General features: G+C 43.2%; 1 long non-coding RNA gene across 2 annotated transcripts in view; it reads right to left on the bottom strand.

The window, feature by feature from the left end:
• Positions 1–305: 305 nt before the first annotated feature.
• LOC142491979 (uncharacterized) overlaps positions 306–13,267 on the bottom strand; it is a 133,012-nt gene continuing 120,050 nt past the window's right edge. The window contains exons 3-5 of one of the 2 annotated variants that reach the window (XR_012800628.1): positions 4,069–4,231; positions 3,594–3,686; positions 306–774 (exon numbers count right to left, since the gene is read on the bottom strand). This is a non-coding gene — a long non-coding RNA (uncharacterized LOC142491979). Of the gene's footprint in view, positions 775–3,495; positions 3,687–4,068; positions 4,232–13,267 lie in introns of those variants that run through there. The other variant, XR_012800629.1, reaches the window with a different exon arrangement.

Genomic DNA, 13,267 nt, shown 5'->3' with positions numbered 1-13,267 from the left:
AGTGAAAAAAAATGTAGAAAATAAATTGAGAAAACAAGTACATCTGATGAGATAACTTACTTTGTGTACTTGGTTTGTGGCCACCACTAGCTATTGCAAGGTCAGTAACATAACCATCTTCACAACGATGAGACACAGCTGTCTTGTGTATGCAGTAGGTTTGCTAACCATGCTCTTCTTTAACCTAAGCTTTTCTGTAAAAAAGCTGTGTAAAACAGCAGGCACAAACTTATAGGGATGCTTTAAGATTTATATATTTATATATGGAACAATATGGTGAGGATAGGTCATGCACGTACAGTACAAGATGGTAAAGATTTTAAAACATGTCATGCAATAACCAGCATGGTACCGGAGACAAGAGCTTTCATAGGTGAAGACCATCGTCAGCTGCTAAGTCTGGTGTAGAAGGAACTCTTCTCTCTGAGTGGTGTTGATCAATAGCCTCCAAACTCCTCCAAAAAAGGATATAAATAACTGAAAAGTCTCTGATTGTTCCACGGCCAAACACTGACTATAATGCAAGGAACCTACTGCCTTCTTGGGTGAGCGCACAGCTGATATGCCAGGACAAGGTAGCAACTGTGAGGTAGGAATGCAGCTTTACACCGGGGCTGTAAAGTATTGCACTTGTGGAATGCCATTTAAAGCATGAAAGAGTCCTGTAGAGAAATTACCTCCGCATGCTCGGAGAAAGTGTTCCTCCCTTGTTGGCTGGTAGCGTGGCTCAGCTGTTTGAGCAGAGGGTAATCACCAGTGACGTCACCTCAAGTGCTGTGAAGCACAAGGTATTTATTTATAAAATATTTTACCAGGAAGTAATACATTGAGAGTTACCTATCGTTTTCAAGTATGTCCTGGGCACAGAGTTAAGACAATTAATAAACGTTTACAAATACAGTTACATAAATGAGCAGGGTATACATTATATAGAAGACATTGCGTGCACAGTTAAAGATAATATATATTATGGACGTATGAAACAGTTACAGACCAGATTAAAATGTGTGACAGCCTTAGATTTGAAAGAACTTAAACTGGTGATGGATGTAAGAGTCTCTGGTAGGTTGTTCCAATTTTGGGGTGCATGGTAAGAGAAGTAGGAGCGGCTGGATACTTTGTTGAGCTTTGGGACCATGAACAGACTTTTGGAGTCAGATCTCAGATGATAGGTGCTGCATGTGGTAGGAGTGAGGAGCTTGTTCAGGTAGCTGGGTAGCTTGCCCAGAAAGTATTTGAAGGCAAAACAGGAAAGGTGAACTTTGCGCCTAGACTCTAGTGATGACCAATCTAGTTCTTTGAGCATTTCGCAGTGATGTGTGTTATAGTTGCATTGGAGAACAAAACGACAAATTGAATTGTAGAGGGTGTCAAGTCTGCTAAGGTGGGTTTGAGGTGCTGTGCCACATACTATGTCTCCATAGTCAATAATTGGCATTAGCATCTGTTGTGCGATACGTTTTCTGACCAGGAGACTTAGGGAGGATTTGTTCCTGTAAAGTACCCCTAGTTTGGCATAGGTATTGGTTGTCAGGGTATCAATGTGCATCCCGAATGTTAAGTGGGAGTCAAACCATATGCCCAGGTGTTTAAAACTAGTAACAGGAGTTAGGGTGGTGTTAATGTTGGTTCTAATCTGGAGCTCAGTTGCTGGAAGCTTTAAAAATTTAGTCTTGGTCCCAAATACCATTGTTACAGTCTTGTCAGTGTTTAAAAACAGTTTGTTTTGGGAAATCCAGTTTTCGAGTCTGGAAAAGTCAGACTGAAGTATGTGTTGAAGGTCAGAGAGGCTATGGCTGTGTGCATATAGGATTGTGTCATCTGCATACATGTGTATTGAGGCATCCTGACAAGCTGTGGGAAGATCATTGATGAACACTGAGAAGAGTAGGAGCCCCAGAACAGAGCCTTGCGGGACGCCACAGGTGATATCCAGGGGGTTAGAGTTAGAGCCGGAGATGGACACATGTTGGGATCTACCTGATAGGTAGGACTGAAACCAGTTTAAAGCATTCTTCCCTATTCCAGAGCTCTGGAGTTTGTTAAGCAGGATAGCATGATCAACAGTATCAAAAGCCTTTGCAAAATCTAGGAATACTGCACCAGTGAGTTGACCCCTTTCCATTCCACACTGGATTTCATTGCAAACTTTTAGCAGGGTAGTTACGGTAGAGTGTTTGGGGTGAAAGCCAGATTGGAATTGGCTAGGGAAATTTGTCTTGTTATAGTAATAGCTTAATTGGGAGTGGACAAATTTTTCCACGACTTTGGATAGGATTGGAGAAGGGAGATTGGCCTGTAGTTTGAGACAGTGTTTTTGTCCCCACTTTTGATGATTGGGACAACTCTGGCCGCTTTCCAGGTCTTAGGGATATGGCCTGCAGACAGGATAGAGTTGACTATGGAAGCAATTGGTTTGGCAATTGCTGGGGCACCAAGTCTTAGAAACCTAGATTGTAGTAAGTCGGGTCCACATTGGCTGCTTAGTTTTATTTGAGAAGCGCTTGTGTAATCTCCTCTTCGGATACTGGGCCAAATTGAAAATTGTGGGCAGTGTTGGCAGGGGTGGGGCCATAGGGGTACTCCCAGGATGAGATTCAGGTTTGTGGTTTGGGCTGCGTTTCGCTAATAAGTTAGTAGCACACCCCACAAATTAATCATTGAATGCATTTGCAATGTCGGTGGGGTTTGTCAGAGAAATATCGCCCTTAGTGATATTACTTGGCTGTTGATGGTTAGAAGGCTGGAATATGTTGTTGATAACCTTCCAGAAGTTAGCTGGGTTTGATGTGTTCTGGAGGAGATTGTCAGATTAATATTGTGCTTTTGCATGCCTTGTTTGCTTTGTGCACATGTTCCGCAGGCATCTGTAGTGATTGAGATCCTTGGTAGTGCCAGTTACTTTGTGGCTTTTCCACAAAGCATCCCTGAACTGGTAGAGTGCTATAAGGTCAGTTGTAACCAATGGAAGGTGGGCACCCCGTACTCTTATTCTGCGTAGTGGAGCATGGGTATCACAGAGTTTTAAGAATTTTGATTGGATATCGTCGAGCGCAAAATCAGGGTCAGGAATTAAATCGATTTTGTGCCAAGGGCAGTTGGTAAGGTCAGCCAGAAACTGTTGTGGGATAAAGTTTCTAAATATTCTAGTGAGGAGAACTTTAGGGCTTGATTGGGGCGGTTTAAATTTCCTTACACAGTACACTATCGCATGGTCACTGAAAATGTCAGGAAGGATGCCTTAGGAAAAGCCCTTTAAACTCTGCATACTGGAGACCAGAAACGCTAACAATTAGCCATATAGGGGGAGAGAAATTAGAGTATGAATATTAAAATGCTCAAATGCAGCATCCAACACATTTCGTAGGGGGTAAACCTACTTCATCAGGGATACATTTTAATAAAAAAAATGTGCTGATACTTAAATATATAAAAGAAGGGGGCGCAAGAATAAAACAGAATCAATATAATGATAAATCACTTTATGTACTCAATATTAAAAATGATGTGTTAACAGCACATGATATAACAAGGCTATTTGCAAAAACGGCACCTATCCCACATCACCCCTTCCTTAAGATTGAACTAATTACCTCAGCAGTTTAAACTATTTGCTCCAAATTGATCCCGGTTGGAGACCACTGTTCCGGGTTGTTATGGTGAACACCGTTAGGGGATGATTTTATCTGCCATGAAAGAAACAGGTATTAATATCTCATTGGTTAATGGACATTCCCTCATAGGGGCCACTGTCATTAAAGCAGCACCAAACGTAGTTACATAGTAGACATATGCCCATCAAGTTCAACTTATGCTAAATTTAAACGACAGATACTTATCCCGTGAGCTCAAAATCCCTCATTATCTCACTAAACAAACCCGCTAGACCTTGGTGACATGAAACTGGGGATCAGAGGCATCATGACAACTGGAAACACTTCTAAGTTTGTACGGATATGGTGCAGTCATCGTATAAGTGGTATCTGTGGTCTTGCTTGAGAGCATATGTAAAGGATGCACATGAATAGTATTCCCACTATAACCCATATTCCATATTTATGTACCCACCACTCTGGCAGCATGCAGTCGGGCATGGGCTCTAGAAGCTTCAATATGTTGGGTTGCGTGCTCTTGATGTAGATTGGCTTTGGCGATTAATGAATTGATCTGGTCGCGCATACTGGTCAGACCTGAGATACTTCTGGATCCACCCAGGTGTCGTCCCACCATGCTGGGGATATCAGAAGAGAGACGTGAGGAATGTTATAACGTCCTATTTTAGCAGTGTAGAGCACCTCTATACACCAGCTCCTTAGTGTGGTGTCAAGGCCACACCTCTAGCCTCCGTAAATGAATTATCACACTCATAGTTACATAGTTACATAGTAGATGAGGTTGAAAAAAGACGTAGGTCCATCAAGTTCAACCTATGCTAAATTTAGACAACAGATACTTTATCCTATATCTATACTTACTTATTGATCCAGAAGAAGGCAAACAAAAAACCCCATTAAGGGGAAAAATTAATTCCTTCCTGACTCCAAGAATTGGCAATCGGATTAATCCCTGGATCAACATCCTTCCCATGTATACTTATTTGGTATAACCCTGAATACCTTTCCCATCAAAAAAGATGTCCAACCTTTTTTTTGAACAAATCTATTGTATCTGCCATCACAGTCTCCATGGGTAATGAATTCCACATTTTAACTGCCCTTACTGTAAAGAACCCTCATACTGCCAGGCTCCGCTATCTTGCTACTGTTAATGGCATCCCCAAGAGTACTGTGGTATTGCCCTCTATCTTGTATACGGCGTGACAGCCGCACACCATTTCCTCCCCATTTATTTAAAGCGGGTTGGTGGATACATATTCATTGGTGGCTGTATTATTCATGACCCAGTACTCTATAGTATTTAGGAGGACAATAGCATTGGGTCCTCTCCAGTAGTCCATAGACTGATAACTACTCATATTTAATACCTGGAAATCATCGAATTGTGGGTACATAATCTGGAGGGTTGTTACAGATTTGATTTTACAACCATGTGAACCACCAGGTTTATGCTATTAGAACAGCCACTAAGGTGGGCAATAGACGCAGGGGTATCTTTTGCGATCATTACACATATAAATCTACCCTGGGTCTCCATATTGAGTTATTCTATCGTGGAGCCCAACACTCCTTAGTCCTACCCATGATTGCTTTATGGATATGCGGAGTTCCCTGCCCCGAAACCTCTCAGAAGTGTGTCCATCACATCCCTTTTTCTTCTATTCGATTATAACTTTACTTCTCCCCAGTTACCAAAAATATTAGACAGTTTATTGGTTAAATATTTTGCACCCGCAGTATGATTATGACAATAGCAATTATATAAGGGCAATACGAAACTAAAATGTACATTAACTATAGCTTATACCATACATATACCATTGATCAACTGCAAACGGTCCTGTCCAGCCACCATCATGATGTAGATGAACAAATATGGGTCATATTGCCTCCCCCTCACGATGTAAAGCCCCATATAAATTTATATTGACTATTCATTGACTTTAGTTTTGGCCTTTTTACCTGTTGTTTTCTATTCTCTACCTCCTTTTATTTTGTGGTGTATTTTCTTCCCCTTTTTTTCTCGTATCCTGGTTACTTATACTCAGTTCATTTTGTCTACACCCCCACACAGTACTTATAATAAAGGGGTCTCTTATGTATACCATTAGGTGGTGTAGATATACACACTGTTGGACATAAACTGCTAGGTGGCCTAGAGATATATAGATTGAATATAATCTGGACAGACTGCATGTAATTTTAAGTTATACTGTGGGAGGAACACCATTCATAATATACTTGTCACCTTGTGTTTTTTTCTCTTTATCATTACACTTTCTGTGTATGCTCATGTTGCATCTAATTGTATGTTTTTTCTATGCATAGTAAATATTATTTTTGATATCTCTTTGTTGCTTCCTTTTTTTACATTATGCATGCGGGGAACCCCATGTATACTGTATATACCCAATGTTTATGATGACAGAGTCACCATGTTGGATGTTATATACAGTACAATTCCTATGAGAATTTTGAGGAAGCAGGAGTAAATGAATTGAGATTGTGAAGTGTAGAGATGTAGTGGATCTTATACCTCTTTATGGGGCTCATTCACAAAGCAGTGCTAAGTGGTTTAAAGCTCGATAAATGCCCTTATTGCACGATACTGCCTCCTTTGCTATTCACAAAGCAGTGATAACAGTGCTGCAGGCCCGCCAACAGGGGGGGGTCTGCGAGGTTGGCATCCCAGGCCCCGTGAGTCTGGGGGCATGGCCGCCCAGGCCCCCTGCGTGGCCGTTATTAAAAAAAAAACACAGTGTGGCTGTACCCGGTGCCGGGTCTCTCTGACAGCAGCGCCGTAAGTCAGCTGGGCTAAGCTTCCAGCGTGAGAAGGAGGCCCGGCGCGCATGTGAGCAGCAGCGTTAGACAGTTGTTGGCAGCGGGGCGGGGCTGGTGGCAACTGCTGTGACCTGCCATCGGGCCCCCCGCAGTCACTGCCCCCTGTAGCACCACCCCCCCTGCAGCATCGCCATCCACCGCCCCCCCCACCCCACAGAACCACCAACCCTACCATGCAGCACCGCCAGCCACCGCCCCCCGCAGCACCGCCAGACACCGCTCCTCCCCCCATCAGCACCACCAGCCACCTCCCCCCCACAGCACCGCCAGCCACCCCCCGCAGCACTGCCAGCCACCACCCGCCCCCCGCAGCACCGCCAGTCCCCGCAGCCATCGCCCCCCCGCAGTACCGCCAGGCACCGCCCCGCCCCCACAGCACCACCGGCCACCACAGCCACCCCCCCGCAACAACCGGCCCTCTGCACCCATCGCTCATGCCTCCCCACAGCACCCGGCACCCAGCAGCCACCGGGCCAGACCTGAGACCATCTCCAAGGTAAATCTGATTTTTATATGTGTTGGGGGGGTTGGGGTATATTTTTTATATTTATTGGGGGGGCAGGTACTTTATATATGTATTGGGGGGGTCGGGTACTTGTATATGTACTGGGGAGGTGGGGGTATTTAATATGTATTGGGGGTATTTTTAAATGTATTGGTGGGATATTTTTATATGTTTTGGGAGGACGTGGGGCTATATTTTTATATGTATTGGGAAGGTCTCGCATATTTTAGTATTGTGTCCAGTATTTTTTGACACGCCACCTAGCAACCCTAGCGGCCGCCCCCCAACCATCCTGCAGCCACCGACCTAATGCCCCCCCTCCCCATAGCAACGGCACCCCCTTCGCAGCCACTGGCCCTCCCGCAGCAATGCCCCCCCAGTAGCAGCCACTGGCGCGCCCCTCCAGTAGCAGCCACCAGTACGCTCCCCCCCAGTAGCAGCCACCGCCCCTCCCGCAGCCACAGCCCCCCGTAGCAACGCCCCCATAGCAACCACCCCCCCTTCGCAGCCACCGCTCCCACCCTGCAGCCACCGGCCAACCCCACAGCCTCCGGCCACTCCGCAGCCACCGTGCCTGACCTGAGACCATCCACAAGGTAAACTGTACACAAGATAACAGCGAGCGCACATAAAAAACAGAATGATAATAATGATAATGAGTTAGATGGTGATAAAACAAATGAAATGTTAGAATAGGGTGTTGGAAAAGGATCATATAAATATACACTCACACGGCCAAAGAGTATGAAATAAAATATTATATTAATCACTCACACGGGCATGTGTGAGTGCCCTTGTAGAAAGAATTTTGCAGACAATCTTTGATGCTTCTGCCTCGTGTTTCATCCAATGGTACCTCAGATAAATAAGTAGAAACAGTGGGGGGTTGGTCCCAGAACAAAATGCTGGGAAATTAACTGTTTGTTCACGATTTTAAAGAACTTTCATTCTGTTCAGTCATTTGCTGGAAGACCCCTTCTTCAGACAGAGAGAATAGCAACTCTAAGCAGGAGCCGGACAGCATCTCAGTTACAGGACTTATTTGCTTTTTAGTGTAAGTCACACCTCCTATTTTTATTTTATTTTGTTCTTAACCTTATGCCCAATTAAGTTGTTACCCCCTTTTAACAATCTCACGTTGTCTTCCACTATATGATTAAGAGGAGCTGCGTATGAACCAACATATCTGGAGTCAAGTACCTGTTATATAAGGGCACTCACATAAGCCCATGTGAGTGATTATATATATTTTCTATATCCATACCAAGTCATTTCCCGGTATTTTGTTCTGGGACCAACCCCCACTGTTTCTACTTATTTGTCTGAGGTACTATTAGATGAAACACGAGGCAGAAGCATCAAAGATTGTCTGCAAAATTCTTTCTACAAGGGCACTCACACATGCCCGTGTGAGTGATTAATATAATATTTTATTTTATACTCTTATTCCCTATCAGTTATTTATTATTTGGTTGTTTGGGATCAATTCTTGCCATTCTCACCTTCTCTCTGAGGTACCATCGGAGGAATTTTACAGTGAGGAGACCCTAGAAGATTCGCAGACACAGTCTACAGGAGTATCCACACTGATTGTAGCATCCCAGGAAGAAGATTTGACATTCAAGAGTCATGAGTACAGCAGTGACGATATCAGAGACAATCATACTCTGCAACAGATGTGACTGTCACTCACATTTGGCCGTGTGAGTGTATATTTATATGATCCTTTTCCAACACCCTATTCTAACATTTCATTTGTTTTATCACCATCTAACTCATTATCATTATTATCATTCTGTTTTTTATGTGCGCTCGCTGTAATCTTGAGTACATCTTTCATTCAGGGATCCAGGGAAGGTTCTCCTTCAGCTGAGCAGCAGCGACAGTTTGGGCCAGTATAATTTCTAATACTTTCGATCTCTCACTGCCGTTCACCCATTATCATATAACTGCGTATTTCACGCCCTGTTATATTTTATTTGCACATCTAGGTAGTGCCCCAGTGTCCCCATTTTCTCATCCACAAGGTAAGTCTGATTTTTATTTGTATTGGGGGTGTATTTTTTGTATGTATTGGGGGGTTAAGTTAAAGTTGCGCGCTAATTTTTTTTCCCCCGTGGTCGGTGCGCTATGGGTTGGGTGCGCTATTTGGACCCTACTCCTTTCATTTGTCCTGGGCCCCATGATTTCTGTTGATGGCCCTGCAGTGCAGTATCGCACACTAATGGCTTTTTAACGTGCTTTAGCACCCTGAGGCAAAAATATCGTCTGACAAGCCAAAAAAAGCCAAAATCACTTTTATTCTGCCAGTATTGGCTATTCACAAACCAGTGAATCGACCTGCAGTGAATAAACAGCTTATCGACCTTTAAAATATTTCTAAAATCGTAATCGTAAAACCATAACGAGGCCTGTATCTCGGGAAATAGGGTGACTCCGAGGCAGAAATCATTATGGTTCAGCTCTGGAGACCCCCTGCTCTCGTAGACTATTATTAAAATCAATATTTTAACTGTACGATCGCCTGTAAGAGCCATGCATGGAGATGCAGCGTCTCCATGCAGCTCTTCTGGGCTGAATTTTTTTGTATCTGCCGCTCGCTAGGATTTATAGCGCGATAGTACTGATGAAAAAAACTGGTCGTACGATAGTGCATTTTTTAACGAGCTATAAAAAATGACGATCATTCTTAGTGAATACCATTTTTGTTCTCATGTTTTAGTGTTCAATAAATCGATGCAAAGTCACGTGCCAATGCACTCATTTTGGCACTGCGTTGTGAATCAGTCCCTAAATGTTTAACAACTTGGGTATAATTTTTATTTTAATCATGATTGTGAAAGGTCTTTGATCCCCAAGCTGTTAGAAATCTTTCACTTGAAACTCTCTAAGATGCCTTCCATCATAGCACTGCTTAATAATTATGGCCCCTGTATGCTTTATTTAATTTTTTCAGTTCAAGCAAATATTCTGCACATCAATGAAGCAAAGAAAGGGTTAGGCTTAGAAAAATATTTTATATTAACTATTTAAAACCTATTTTAGTGAGTTCGTTATTTAGGCCCTTATTGAATATAAATAGAAATTAAATAATGCAACATTCTTGTAAGATAGAACAAAACTCCTGAAAAAATACCTGCAGAGGGCAAGCTTGTCACTTGTCTCAGACTTGCCAGCTGCAAGCACTTATTTTTTTTGCAGTTAAAAGTTTCCTAAATGCTTCTTATTTTGCTCTCTTCCAAGCTGCCTTTGCCTCTGTGTGGGAGTTGGGGTCGCATTTCCTTAACGTTAATGAGTTCAAGAAAGGTTGCGCTAAGAGACTGTTGCTAAGCGGAGGCTAGTTACAGTAATCATTTTACAAGTTTCCGCACATCAAAAGAGTTTGTGTGACCCAATCTAATGAAGTGAGAATCATATTATTCAAGGATTCAGATTATGCAATGCTGACAAGTTATGTACAGTATCTGGTTATATAAGGTTCTCACTACACAATATATGGGCCTATATTTGTGCTATTCTATGATACTGTTCTATGCCAGAAAACACCTTATACTGTAGCTCATTCACTTTAATGGACAAGAAAGCATCTTCTGCCACCAAGCTATTAAGTAAACATGGTCTATTATCTGTTGTAATTGGCAAGGCTGTAATAGTTGTTTTAATTACATAACTACATGTAGCCCTGGTAAGATTATGGGCTATATTTCTATCTTCCTCCTGTGCAGTAATCCCTGTTAAAGGCAGGTTTGCCAGGAGTTATCATGGATTTTCCCCACATCAAGCGCTTGCCCTGAAATGGTGAAGGTAGGTCACCTGACCCTGTGTCCAATCAAGAGACACAGGGGCGGTGCCTGCTGAAACCATAAAGAGCAGTGAACTTCCTATTTAGTAGAGTTCATGAGAGAGTTCTAACTCTAGGTTCTAGTGGTGATAGTGAGTTAGGATCCAGATGAGTAGAACTGATAGTTGGGTGGACCAAGTACCTCTCACCCTGCTTAGGGTGAGGGAAAAGCTAGAACCATTCTGGGTGCCCCTGAGGCCCAGAGTGGAGGCAGGGACATCCTAAGGGAGTACAGCTAGCTGCTCATATGTGATACCTGTCTGCATGCTGTGGAGAGAGAGACAAATAATGAGCTGCTGCTAATTATAAGAGACTTTTGTGGAGACTGGAATCTTTCATCCCTGGGAGGGGATTCGGTGGGAGGGATTCCACCCTGGGGCTTACTACAGATGGAAGCGCTGCACCATTGAAGGAGAATGAAGGCATCCACCCCAGAAACCTGTCCTGTTGTCCTCCATGTCACTGTGGGAGACTCAGGCCCTCCTGTTGCCAGCAGGTACGCACCACACTCAGACATGTAGCCAGACCATGAAACACCCTAGGGTACCTGATATGAGATTGGGTGGGGGTCCATGGTCTACATACAGTATTTATAAATCATTTGCTTGTGTCGTACCAGGTATGCCAAGCACTCCCTGCCCTTTGGAGTCAGTGGAGCTTTAAACCAACCCCTGCCAACTTCACTAGCTGATCTGCACTTCCTTGAAATAAAAATTAATTTAAAAATAAAAGTTAAACGGAGGGTCCCACCTCCTTCTTCTTCTGAGAACTACAATATGTCTAATTTGGCTAGGGGAAATTGGGATGTTCTCATTGGTGTTCAAGGGGGACTAATAATTGTATTCCCTTATAGTATATGCTCTTCAACTGCCAGTTTCTTACCTTCTACACTGGCAAGGGGAGGGGTGAGGCGATCGATGGCTTCTGGCGGATGGATGATCTTCTGATGATTACATTATCATCCAAAGATACTGAGAGACACCGGAGTGGATCAGTATCACTCCATATAAAAAAGTGGACATTTACATATTTTTATTCCCACAAATATGGAGTCAGTCTTCATCGTTTTTAGTAGTTTTTGCTGTCATTAAAGGATACCCCCACATTTATAAGAATAAAACTATGCTTGACGTCAACAAAATACACCCCCAACCCGAGGTATAAGCATCACTGAAATTATTAATTTTTCTGTTATAAATCGGGACAACCAACATAGCTTTACATATATTATACAAGTCCAGGAAGTAGCGTTTGGCTGGGGAGGTATCCCTTACCTACCAGGCTCTGTTCCAGGTGCTGGTGCGCTCCCGTATCTGAGCAGAGTTCACCCATGCTGTGGCTGCTGAGCAGGTACCTGCATTTGCCTCCCTGTGGGCCTTGAGCGGGTTACTATGCTCGGCATGCCCCCATCTGGTTTCGTTTTAATTACCCCTCCTCTTTTAGTGCACTTTATTTTTATTTACAGTGCACTGGCTTCAGTTTTATTTTCACTCAGTTTTAAAACCTTTCCTATTCTGGTTAGTCTGTGACCAACCAGATGTCATATTACTGATTGGCTCGCTTCACCAGCCAATTACAATAGTTAAAGGTTTTAATAATCAAACTAGTACAAGCAGCCTGCTCACCAATGCAACAGCCGCAGGCCACAGTTAGAGAAGCGTTTGATAAGGGAAAAAAATTGCATCCCATGAACAATCTCTGGGGCTGACTGGCAATTTAAATAAAATACTTGCTACTATAGACTTGTTGCTGTTCAAATTGGTTGAATCTCAGGTCTTCAGAGAGCTTATTCAAAGTGGCGAGCCACGTTTGACTGTCCCAAGCAGATCCTATTTCTGTAACCAGACACTTTACGAACTGCACAGCAAAGTTGTTGCATCAGTGGTTTACGCCCTGGCACAGTTGGAGCATACACCTCACTACTGACATGTGAAGTAGTGGTCATGTACCTGACTGTTACTACTCATTGGGGGTGTTTTAGTATTGTCAAACCACAATGGTGGTGAAACCACCCCACAATGTCTGCAGCAACAAGACGTTCTGTAGGCATGCCACTTTATGTATGCAGAGTCTTGAAGAAAAGGTACTGTACACACAGCTTCTAATGTGTTATCAAAAATAAAGAATTTCAAAAAGCGGTAGCTAACCCAGGACACTTAATTTTGGGTTTGTGGTGGGGGATAACGGTTCCAACTTGGTTGCAGCACTTAAACAAGGCAATATGACACACATGATGATAGTCAGTGCGCGCTGACCATATAGTCTCCTACTAACCCGTATCAGTGTCCGTCCTGCAGCTCCCCAATTCTCCCGTGATCAAGTATTCTAGCCAGTGGCATAGAAAGGTAATTGCTGTCAGATTTGTATTGCAACATCATTTGTTTACAGTGAGGGTGATTCCCTCAACAGGGAAGGAGTGGAGCAACAGTTTAAAAGCTCACTGAGAAGTGACAAGATTGAAAA

The sequence above is a fragment of the Ascaphus truei genome, chromosome 4 (genome assembly GCF_040206685.1).
Source record: "Ascaphus truei isolate aAscTru1 chromosome 4, aAscTru1.hap1, whole genome shotgun sequence".
Taxonomy (NCBI): Eukaryota; Metazoa; Chordata; class Amphibia; order Anura; family Ascaphidae; genus Ascaphus; species Ascaphus truei.
Note: the sequence above shows the minus strand (reverse complement) of the source record. Positions and strands in the feature narration are given on the sequence as shown.